Here is a 12771-nt window from a genome sequence, read left to right on the forward strand (position 1 = left end):
CAGGGCCCAACTCAGAGATAAGGCAGTGTCAGGTATGGTGAGTCCCGATACCTGCCTCCCTAACCACATTGTAAGTTCCCTGAGGTCAAGCACCATGTCTATTGGTCACCGCTCTAGCTCCACACAATGATTGCCCCCCAAATTCCTCAATGAAATATTTGGGGTGATTGAATAGATAAGCATAGTGTCATGAGGACACTAGATGTTTGCAAGAGGAATAAAAAGAATCCCCCAACTACATGATAGACCCACAGAGCAAGAAAGGGCCATAAGATCATTATTTCCAGAGGGAGACATTAGACAGTATAAGATATGACAAAATAATAATCTATAAATTATCAAGGGTTCGTGAGCGAGGGGGGAGTGTGGAGGGAGGGGAGAAAAGAGGAGCTAATACCAAGGGCTTAAGTGGAGAGCAAATTTTTTTGAGAATGATGAGGGCAACGAATGTACAAATGTGCTTGACACAATGGATGGATGTATGGATTATGATAAGAGTTGTACAAGCCCCCAATAAAATAATTTTTTAAAAGATCATTATTTCCTGAAGGGAATACTCTGGGACTATGGGATTCACTGGAGGTGGTACGGCATATGGGCTTTGGGGGATGAGTCAGTCTCTGGGTGATAGAAATGGTTAACGCACTTGGCTGGTAACGGAAAGGGTGGAAGTTTCAGTCCACCCCAAGGTGTCTTGAGAGATTATCCTGAGAATCTACTTCCTCTGAAACAACCATTGAAAATGATGGAGTGCAGCTCAACTCTGAGACACTTGCAGCTGCCCCGCAGTCAGAGTTGACTCCAAGGCAAATGGTTGGAGGATGGGTCCATTCTGAATGGATATGACGACTTTAAGGGGATTCAGAGAAGAGTGTTTTAGCCAGAGGGAATAGGGAGGAACAAGAACTTGGATATGGATGCATGGAAAACCTGGGTGCTCAATGGGATAAAAGGTGATTTTGCTTAAAAGTAGCAGAATATTCTTATACAAAGCAGTTGGATACTAGGCTAGAATGCCTGGAATGCTAGGAATGCTAGGAATGCCTGGATGATTATGGACATTTATTTTCTAGGTTGTTGAGTCTGTCTCTGTGTTCATTGATGTCTTCCAAGCACCTTATACACCCCGTGGTGGTCCCTAACACGTCACTTGTTAGATGCAGGTGTGAATTTGTACAATAACAAACAATGACAACCACCTTCCAACACCTAATTCACTGTCCTTGCACCACGCCAACAAATAGTCATTATTATCCCCAGTTTTCCTAAGAGGAAACTGCCATTGTGACAAAGACAAGGAACCTTTCCAAGTCACATTGTTACCAAGGTTCAAGTGCAGCTCTGTCTGAAGCTAGGTTTAATGGTGCAACCTGATTTCTCTCTTGTGTTTATGCACAGATGATTTGATTTTTCCATTTAACATATCCTGAGTGTCTTTTGAAGTAAATACACAAAGCATTTCCTTATTCTTTTTATACAGCTGTCTAGTTTTTTCCATTGTTTAATTGTACCATAGTTTATTCGATCCATTCCATAGTAATGGGCACCTAGGTGAAGGATATATGCATTTGCAATCTGGGGAGTGAGACTGTGAAATTGCCCTCAGTAGGGGACTGTAGAAATTGACCTTATGTGCTCTGTGACATTTTCTACCTCAAACCTCCATACAAACCACATGGAATCATATCCCTTTGCCAGTTTCTTTCGTTTAAAATAACATTTCAAACACAAAAGTAGTGCATGTTCATGAAAGGAAACCAAGACAACAAGAGGCAGATAATAAACGACACCCAGCTATCGCCCCTGCAATTGCATCCTTCCAGAACCATTGCACTGTGTGGGCCATGGTGCCCACCCTTCTCCTGCCACCGACTTTGTGCATTGAATGGTCAAGCTTACAGTAACCAGTCTTCATATGTGGCTGTGGTTGAGTGGTGTTCTTTTATCAGACAAGCTATCATGAAACATGCCCCCACCCCTTGTTGAGGATGTAAAAGAAATCAAGTACAGAAAGGATGTCGAGAACAGTACCTGCCAAACAGAAGTAGCTAAAAAAAAAAATCAATCTCCCCTCTTCTTAGGCAAATATGGAATGAAACTGCCATTTTAATGGTCAAGATTCTGTGTCTTGTGTTCATTTATTAATTCAGTTCACATTGGAAAATCTCGCATATGCTGGAATCAGTCTGAGTAACAAAGGTAAAAAGATGCTGAAGAACGAGGTCACTGACCTCGCAGGATGTGTGCTCAGACTAGCATATCCACTTGACATCAAGTATTTGCCTGCTTGGGACAACTGTAAACTCATGAGCAGCTATATCAGTATCCTAGTGCAATGCACTCAAGCACTCAGTCAACTGATGGTTCTCACACAGAGCTCTGTAGTGACTCTCTGGGCAACCTTGCCCAACTTGGCCATTCTGCATTTGTTTTCTTCCCCACAATACAGGGCTAACTTTAGTTGTCCTGCCCAAATCACCAGTTGCCATCTAGTGGACTCTGACCCATAGTAACTCTGTTGGACTGGAAAACACTCCTAAAGGCCAACAAGCAGTCCTTGAAATAACTACAAACTTTTTTTTCTTGTTTTGTTTTGTTTTGCTTTGTCATTAGTTTGTTGTTACTGTTGTTTTGTTGTATATTGTTGCTTGGTTTTGCTCTGCCTTGTTTTTGTGCATGTTATTATCTCGGCAGGTCTGTCTAAATAAGATAGGCTGGATGAAAAATCTGGAAGATAAAACAGACAGACAGTTCTGGGGGGCATGGGAGAGGGCGAGATGGGGGGAAGGTAGTGGTGTTAAAAAACCCAGGGACAAGGGAACAACAAGTCAATCAAATCGGTGGTGAGGAGGGTATAGGAGGCCTGGTAAGGCATGATCAAGGGTACTGTAACCAAGAGGAATTACTGAAATCCAAATGAAGACTGAGCATGATAGTGGGTCAAGAGGAAAGTAAAAGGAAAGAGAGGAAAGCACTAGGAGGCAAAGGGCATTCATGAAGGTCTGAATCAAGGCATATACATATGTAAATATATTTATATATGAGGATGGGAAAATAGATTTATGTGCCTATATTTATAGGTTTAGTATTAAGGTAGCAGAAGGACATTGGACCTCCACTCAAGTACTCCCTCAGTGCAAGAATACTTTCTTCTATTAAATTGGCATTCTATGATGCTCACCTGCCTGACACAATCACTGAATACGAAGCGGGTGAATAACCAAATGTGTTGAAGAAAGCTGATGGTGCCCGGCTATCAAAAGATGTAGTGTCTGGGGTCTTAAAGGCTTGAAGGTAAACAAGCAGCCATCTAGCTCAGAAGCAACAAAGCCCACATGGAAGAAGCACACCAGCCTGCGTGATCACGAGGTGTTGAAGGGATCAGTTATCAGGCATCAAAGAATAAAAAATCATATCATTGTGTGCTCACCTCCCAGATATGATCATCGAAGACAAAGGGGTGCATAAGAAAATGTGGCAAAGAAAATTGGTGATGCCCAGTTATCAAAATAGATAGCGTCTGGGGTCTTAAAGGCTTGGAGGTAAACAAACGACCATCTAGCTCAGAAGCAACAAAGCCCAGATGGAAGAAACACACCAGCCTGTGCCATCGCGAGGTGTCAAAGCGATCAGGCACCAGGTATCATCAAAACAAAAAAATCATATCATTGTGAACGAGTGGGGGAGTGCGAAGTGGAGACCTAAAGCCCATTTGTAGGCCTCTGGACATCCCCTTACAGAAGGGTCTCAGGAAGGAGACGAGCCAGAGTGTGATGTAGCAATGATGAAACATACAACTTTCCTCTAGTGCCAAAATGCTTCCGCCCCCCTCCACTATCCTGATCCCAATTCTACCTTACAAATATGAGTAGACCAGAGGATGTACACTGGTACAGATAGAAACTGGAAACACAGGGAATCTAGGGTGGATGATCCCTTCAGGACCAAAGGTATGAGTGGCAATACTGAGAGGGTGGAGGGAGGGTGGGCTGGAAAGGGGAAATCAGTTATAGGGATCGACATGTTACCTCCTGCCTGTGGGACAGAAAACAGAAAAGTGGGTGAAGGGATGTCGGACAGGGCAAGATAGAACAAAATAATAATTTATAAATTATCAAGGGCTCATGAGGGATGCGGGAGCGGGGGGGGAGGGGAAAATGAGGAGCTTAAGTGAAGAGCAAATGTTTTCAGAATGATGAGGGCAAGGAATGTACAAATGTGCTTTACACAATTGATGTATGCATGGATTGTGATAAGTGTTGTATGAGCCTTTGATAAAACAATATTAAAACAAAAAGACTAGAACCACATTTCATAAGGTTCTCAAGGGTTGGTTTAAAGAAAGTAGTTTGCTAGACCTTTCTTCCTGGGTGCTCATGGGAGTACTTGAATCTCTCACATTTGGGTAGGCATCTGAGAGTGCATCACCCAGAAACTCCCAGGAGAATCTCTGTGTTGGAGGAGTCTCTGAATGCATACGAAGGCACTTTCCTGAAGTCTAATCCACAGCCAGGCTGCATCCATCTTTAACATGCCCGTCTGCATGTGATGCTGGCAGATGTGCTATGTGGTCTTTTGTTCAGACTTTTGGAAGAGGAACCAGTTGACCTGAGTTGAATTCTAATAATCCTCTCAGATACCTATTAGGAAACATAAATAATTTGGCAGGCTGGCATGAGGCTGTATTGAAATGCGTTGATATATAATCGCACAATTAGTTTTATTCTGCAGAGTGGCAAATCATGTAATGAAGCATATGAGCATAATCAGGAAAAATGCCTAAATGTGTTTGCTAATATATACATTCAAATGATTTTTACCACCGTTAAACTTGATTAATAATACATTTTTTCTTGCCTGAAATGATTTGGTAAGGAATATATTTCTGAGTTTCTGCTTTCCTGAGGATTAGCATTAATATTTTCAGGCATATTTTGCTGCCTGCCTTGCCCCCCTTGACTGCATTTTCTTGTCCTCCTTGTCATAGCAGAAGGGATGTCTTAAAAATATTCGCTCAGATGAGGCTGCCTTCTGTTTCTGTGGTTCAGAGGGGCGTTTCATCTCATAATTGTCGCTTTCTTTGGGTGCACCTGCACTCAAGCACACTAATCAGGGTCAGTGGGATGAGAAGCGATCATGCTACCTTTGATATAAGGTTCAAATTCTGTGCCAACTCTTGTGAAGGCCGAATGATCAATGAAACCGATAGTGTAAAGTGTATGTATGGACAGCACAATGAACTAGAACCAAAGACTTAGTCAGTTCCTTACTGATCGATGAAGACATGACACTACAAGATAGGCCTCTCTTGAGGTCAAACCAAGTATCCTTGGCAGCCCCAATGGGGCACAACAAGCAGGGAAGTAAACAAATATGGCTACCATGGAAACAGAGAACATTTTTAATTGTCTTAGAAACATCTTTTAGTTGTTAATTTTCCTCGCCCCCACTCCACTTCTTTCACCTCAACCCACATTTAGTGTCATGCATAGGAGACCTCCCATGCCTTGTGCTTTCAAATGTAAACTTCTATTTGCACTCACATTGGGGCCTCTGTGGGCTGGAGGGTTCTGTAACCCAACACCATTTATAGCAAAGTAAATGAGAAAGTCAGTTCCATTTGGTAACACCATCTGTATTGCTCCACTTCCTCAGATTCTGAAAATAATCGTTGTGAGTCTCAAAAGATAAGGAAGATCAAATCCTGAGCCACTTTTTCCAAAAGAGTTCTCGTATTCTTGCTCTCAGTTGCCATTGTGTCAGCTCCAAGTCATGGCAACTTTCCGGCTAACGAAGGAGATGCTGCCCAGTCAGAGATGAACAACTGAATAGATGCGGCTTTTGGTTTGGGCTATCTGAAATAGCCGCAGTCACATTGTTCAACGCATGCTGAATTTATCTATCAGATGTCTCTTCATTTCCTTGTCCCCAAACTTTTTAAATCATCTCATGGATTCATCCTCTTGTCTATAGTTGGCAAGCTCCTTAAAGAGCTGAGCCGGGTTACTCAGAAGCTGGCCACTCTCAACAGCTTGCATAGGATCGTTCTTTTCTGGGGTGACCGTTCTGGGTGAGAGGAGACCGAGTGGTCTACTGAGGAAAGGTTGGGCTGCTGTTTGAAAGATGGACAGTTCAAATCCACCAGCCACTCTGCAAGAGAAAGTTGTGGCAGTCAGCTTCTGTAAAGGTTTACAGCCTTGGAAGCCCTCTGGGGCAGTGGTTCTCAACCTGTGGGTCGCAACCCCTTTGGGGGTTGAACGACTTTTTCACAGGGGTGGCCTAAATTGACACAGTAGCAAAATGGCAGCAATGACATAGCAACAGGAATAATGTTATGGTTGGGTGGAGGTGGGTGGGTGGTCACCACATGGGGCGGAAGGTTGAGAGCCACTGCTTTACAGCCTTGAAAACCCTCGGGGGATTTCTGTTCTGTTCTATAGGGTCACAATGAAATACAATCAACTCAATGACAATAGCAGTTTGGTTTGCTCTTGTGCATTCTAGAGTAACTAGCAGCATCCCCTTACTGTATCCACTCGCTACTTAAAGCACCATATCATATCCTACCCATCAAACTGTTTCCACACATGGTCAAACGCACCCTCGCCAAAGTGAGAGCCACTGAGCCACAAATATGTGTCTTAGCTGATGAAAATAAAGTACAGACACTTTAGGTAGAAAAGCCAGTGAGTGATATCATTTGGACCTGTCAGGCATTTGGGGCACCTGACCTCCCATTACTTCACTACTTCGACATCTTTTTGTCTGATATCAAGGTGTATTTCTGAGGAAAGGCAGGTGGCCATACGAGCCTGAGGATCCTATTGAAGAGCCTGCCTACTCCTCAGGCAGATTTGCCACCGAGATCTGATCCAGGGCTTAGAAGTGCGCACACAAGAGGAAACCAGAAATTGCTTCCACCAAATTGCCTGTAGCGTTCGTAGCTCTAGTTTCAATCCTTTGCAAAGAAGAACTAGGTGAAGCCCAAAGTTGCAAACCAGTTCATTTCAGTCAGAAGTTGGGCGTTTCTGGAGGGACTTAAATAACGTTGCCAATGTAGGTCGCTATTTTTAAGGCCGAGCTAAGTGTTTGAAAGTGGTTCACACAGCCATGATCTCAGCCAGCAATCACAGAATGCCGAACTGCAAGGATTCTCAGAGCCTCGCTTGTGACATGTAGAAACTAACTCAGAGAAGCAAAGATTGTGTCCAGGGACACAGAGCTGATGCACTTGCCCTTGAGAATGGCTGGACTTATCAACTGGCAAACCCTGCACAATAGGGTTGTCCCCACCTCATGCTGAGCCCACGTCTGTAGACCTGTGCTCTCCAGGGTTTTCCATGGCTGAGATTTTAGTAGATTACTAGGCCTGTCTCCTCATGTGTGTGTTAGTCTGGGTTAACTAGGGAAACAAATTCATAGACACTCATGTGTGTATAAGAAAGTGCTATATATCACAGAGTAATTGTATACTAAGAAAGCATCCCCACTCAGTCCAGATCAATTCCATAAATCCGATATTAGCCCATATGTCTGATACCAGTCTATAATTACCTCTTCTGACTCACGCAACTCATGCAATGCTGCTGAATGAAGAAAGATCGCAGGCCAGTGGGTGGAAAGTCTCGTTTATCCAGTGGCGGTGGAAGCATCTCAATACTGGCAGGGGGCTATTCTAGCGTACCTCCATGTGTCTTGTCAGCAGGAAGACAGCAGAGAGTCTGTTTCTATCTGGCCTCCTGTAAGCTATTTATCTCCATGGTGCCTCCAAATGAGGTTATTAAACTGCAACCTGCTTTACAGGCTAGACTCCACCCCTTTGCAAGTTGACACCAGATTGTATAATTACCACATGGTGACACTAGGTGGACTGGAACTTCCGACCTTTCTGCTCAGTCAAGTGTATTAACCTGTCTATGCCACCCGTACAACCGTGTGATGACTTGCTGAAGCCTATTCCCAGTTGGTCCTCATTGTGAAATAATTCTGTGTACAGAGGCACAGACAGCCATCCTGGAAGGATGCAACCGCACACAGTGTCTTGCACACATGGCCTACTTCTGTGCACAGAATGTGCTATCACAGCAATGCTCAGTCCATCCTGATAAACTGACCAAAACCAACCCACTGCCATTGAGTCAATCCAGATGCATAACATACTGAAAGGACGGAGTAGAACTGCCCCATAGGGTTTCTGAGGCTGCAACTTTTCTGAGACAGACTGCCTCATCTTTCTCCCAAGGAGTCGTTGGTAGATTTGAACCAATGACCTTTGGTTTAGCATTCCAGTGCTTACCCACTGTGCCACCAGGCCTCCTTTGTCCATGCTGGGTAAATCAGTGGCAACGAGACAAGGAGCACCTGGGAATGGTGGGCTGTTTGGTGCTACCACAGAGGTAGGGGCAGGGAAGGGAGGGGCGATTGTCTCCTTTGTGCTCAGAGAGTAACCACCAGTTTCCTGAATTGGATACACTTGGGATTGGACTTCCAGTAGTGCCACTACAGAGAAACAGACTCCAAATCTTTTCACATTTATGACTCTGCACTGCCATAGAGTCCATTCTGAGGCGATCCATCCTTATGGGAGTAGACAGCCTCGTCTTTCTCCCATAAGTAGCATTGTTTTTCTCCAACTAGTGTGTTCAAACTGATGGATTTGGGCTTACCAGCCCAACACATAATCCACTGAGCCACCAGGGTGCCTTCGTTTATCAGTAGGGCCTTCATTGGTCCCAGGCCTGCCATAGTTGTGATAGGTAGCTGCCATTGAATCAACTCCCAAATCATGGTGACCCCCTGCACACACGAGCAACATGCTGCCAGGAATAGCTGCTACTCAGACCATCTCCATGCATAGCCTTCATCATAGTGAGATAGGTAAGGTTTACTGTGCTAACCTGGCCGATAAACACATGTGGAGTTAATTGAAGGGTGGCCAGGTAAATGACTGGGTGAGCCTCGCCTTTCTGTTTGCTTGGGTCTCTTGCTCTCATCTGGCAAGGCTCACTTCCTGCAAGACACCCTGAGGAGAAGCCACATGGACCTACCCTGATGCAGCCCCGGGTGCAGGAACAGCTGTGTGGAGACCCCTGCCAGCGCTGAGATGCTTACATGCTCACTGATTCAGCTTTCCATCTGCAGCCAGCATCATTGTGTGTGTTTTGTGAGGTTGAGGACTTTGTAGATTCGTCTTGAACATGTGAGGTAATAATGTTGGACTTATGGTCTTGGACAACACTGGGTTAGGATTCTTTCTGAATGTATACTTACCCTTTATATATAAAACTCTATCTTATAATATATGAGCTTCTGTGGATTTGTTTCTCTAGTTCACCCAGACTAACACACATAGCAACACCCAAGGTTCCGTTGGCAGACACATGCGTGATGACTACGCTTGAGGGGGAATGGGCGGGCATAAAACCCACATGGAAGGCGAAAAATTCTACCACTGAACCACTAATGCCTCTCAGGCTAGAGCCCTTGCAAAGTGTAGTCTTTATTTTATTCTCCCCTTGCACATTTAATTTTCCAAATTCTAAGCCCTTTCAGATTCATGTATTTTGTGTTAACACATGAATAGACATGTGGTCGCATCTGATTTTAATCATTCGGTTATTGGGTTGACATCAGCTGATGCCCCTTGCTTTGAATGAACTCGGTGTCTGTGGGTTTTTTTTCCAGTGTTTGCACTTCAGGTGGTGTTTAATAACAAGAAGACTGTATTTGGAAACATCTTGCTGAACTCTTACTCACTGCATCCTGAATTGGGTGACACCCTGTGAAAGGGTCTGTTTGACCTCCAAAGGGGTTTCGACACACAGGTTGAGAACCGCTGCTCTATAGAGTTTCCAAGACTGTAAATCTGTATAGGAGCAGACAGCTTCGTCTTTCTCCTAAGGCACAGTTAGTGGGTTTGAATGACCAACCTTGCAGTTAACCAGCCCAGCACTTAACCTACACCACCACCAGGGCTGCTGGAGAAAGGCTGAATTCCTGACTTGGCTGTTTGGTGTGCGTGGGCAGCAAGTTGTGTGATTGCGGCATGTAGTGGCCGGTGGATTGTAGATCTGTCCTGATAGGCTCCTGGTCATGGGGTCATAGGCAGCTGAAATTCTGCCCTTGTGTCACTCTCTAGAAAGTCACTGTGTCAGAACTGACTCGATGACTATGGATTTGGGTTTTTTGTTGCTGTTTGGACGTGAACTTAGCCAGTCACCTGGACCAGCCATGGATTACAGGATTACCTTGTTAGAGCACCTGCTTCTTTTACTCTCATCTGAAAAGAGGGGCGCTCCTTTCTCATTGTAAAGAGCTTGCTGCCATTGAAAATGAATGTCATCTTGACTGGTCCTCACTCACTATCCTGCCACAAAGACTCTGAGAGTGAATAACTTAACCTCTGGAGCAAAGGGATCGACTGGTGAATGCTGTAGGCTCACACACCTGTTGTAAAACCTAGTAATGTTCTGAAGGAGTCTGGAGCTTTGCTAAGGGTAGGGCAGGATTTCATTCTTTCTTTTTAAAAATAAATCATTTTATTGGGGGCTCTTACAGCTCTTATAACAATCCATATATCAATTGTACCAAGCACATTTGTATCTATGTTGCCATCATCATTTTCAAAAACATTTTCTTTCTACTTGAGCCTTTGGTATCAGCTCCTCTTTCATCCCTCTCTCCGGCACCCTCCCACCATGGTGACCCCTTGATAAATTATAAATTATTATTATTTTCATATCGTAAACCATCTGCTATCTCCCTTCAGAATTTCTTCAGGCTGTGGGCCCAGGCTAAGTGACCAGGGTCCAAGTGAGTTTCCCAAAGCTGAGATCCATCTTCTGGTTCTGGAATGTCATTTGTCTCAGCTCCTTTTGATGTAACCCTTTCCCTTTGCCCTTGCTCTTGGAAAGGCACTCTTCTAGAACATTTTTCTTCACATACCCTTTCATTCATCTGATGAGTCACCTTTAAAATATGGACTGAGACTCCAGACGCTATACCGCGATACCTTTTGATAGCCAGATACTATCAGCTTTCTTCACCACATCTGTTTATGCACCCACTTTGTCTTCAGTGATCGTATTGGGAAAGTGAGCATCATGGAATGCCAGATTAATAGAACAAAGTATTCTTGCATTGAGGGAGCACTTGAGTGGAGGCCCAATGTCCTTCTGTTACCTTAATGCTAAACATATAAATATATGCACATAGATCTATTTCCCCATCCTCATATTGTAAACATATTTACATATGTACATGCCTTTATTTAGACCTCTACAAATGCCCTTTGTCTCCTAGTTCTTTCTTGTATTTCCTTTCACTTTTTTCTTGTCCCCATATCATGCTCAGCCTTCATTTGTGTTTCAGTCATTTCTCTAAGTTACATTCCCCTTGATCAAGCCCTACCAGATATCCTACACCCTCCTCATCACCGATTTTGGATGACTTGTTGTTCCTTTATCCCTGGGTTTGTTAACACCACTTCCTTCCCCCCCCCAACCTTCTCCTCTCCCATGTCCCGCCAGAACCATCGGTCCCATTGTTTTCTCCTCCAGATTGTTTATCCAGCCTATCTTATCTAGATAGATCTGCAGAAATATCAACATGCACAAAAATTAGAGCAAAACAAAGCAACAAAAGAAAAGAAAACAAGAACAACAAAAAAACAATGAGAAAAAAAAGAAAAGTCTGTAAATAGTTCAAGGACTGGTTAGTGGCCTTTAGTAGTGTTTTCTGGTCAAGTCTGATATGGTGTCACACCATGGTCCCAAAGTCTTTTTTTGGGAACTCCGGAACTTCCTTGCTCTGCTCCCCTTGCTATTCTGTTACATGCCCTTAGTGTTTTACCTCGGTGTGGTTGGATCAGATTGAAATAGCGTCTGGAGTCTTAAAGGCTTGAAGATAAACAAGTGGCCATCTGGCTCAGATGTAGCAAAGCCCACATGGAAGAAGCACACCAGCCTGTGTTATCATGAGGTGCCAAATGGATCAGGTATCAGGCATCAAAGAACAAAAACTCTTATCATTGTGTGCTCACCTTCCCAATACAATCGCTGAAGACAAACAGGTGCATAATCAAATGTGGTGAAGAAAGCTGATGGTGCCCAGTTATCAAAAGATATAGTGTCTAGGGTCTTAAAGCCTTGAAGGTAAGCAAGCAGCCATCTAGCTCAGAAGCAACAAAGCCCAGATGGAAGAAGTACACCAACCTGTGTGAAGATGAGTTGTCAAAGGGATCAGGGATCAGGCATCAAAGAACAAAAAATCAAATCATTGTGAATGAGTGGGAGTGCAGATTGGGACCTATGACCCCTCTGTAGGCAACTATACACTCCCTCACAGAAGGGTCACGGGGAGGAGACAAGACAGTCAGGGTGCAGTGTAGCAACAATGAAACATACAACTTTCCTCTAGTTCCTAAATGCTTCCCCCCACCCGACTATCATGTATTCCTATTCTACCTTACAAAGTTGGCTAGACCAGAGGATGTACAATGGTACAGATAGGAACTGGAAACACAGAGAATACAGGATACATGAACCCCTCAGGACCAGTGGTGAGAGTGGTGATACCGGGAGGGTGGAGGGAGGGTGAGGTAGAAATGGGGAGCTGATTACAAGGATCTACATATAACCGCCTACCTAGGGGATGGGCAACAGAAAAGTGGGCGAAGGAAGACATCAGACAGTATAAGATATGACAAAATAATATTTTATAAATTATCAAGGGTTTATGGGGGGGAGCGGAGAGGGGGAAAATGAGGAGCTG

The 12771-nt window shown here is 44.1% G+C and overlaps 1 protein-coding gene across 1 annotated transcript in view; it reads left to right on the forward strand.

Annotated features, from left to right (window-relative positions):
• Positions 1-12771, forward strand: part of FRMPD4 (FERM and PDZ domain containing 4) — a 319295-nt gene that overhangs the window by 83431 nt on the left and 223093 nt on the right. The gene's annotated exons all lie outside the window — the stretch shown is intronic.

This window comes from Tenrec ecaudatus, chromosome X (genome assembly GCF_050624435.1).
Source record: "Tenrec ecaudatus isolate mTenEca1 chromosome X, mTenEca1.hap1, whole genome shotgun sequence".
Taxonomy (NCBI): Eukaryota; Metazoa; Chordata; class Mammalia; order Afrosoricida; family Tenrecidae; genus Tenrec; species Tenrec ecaudatus.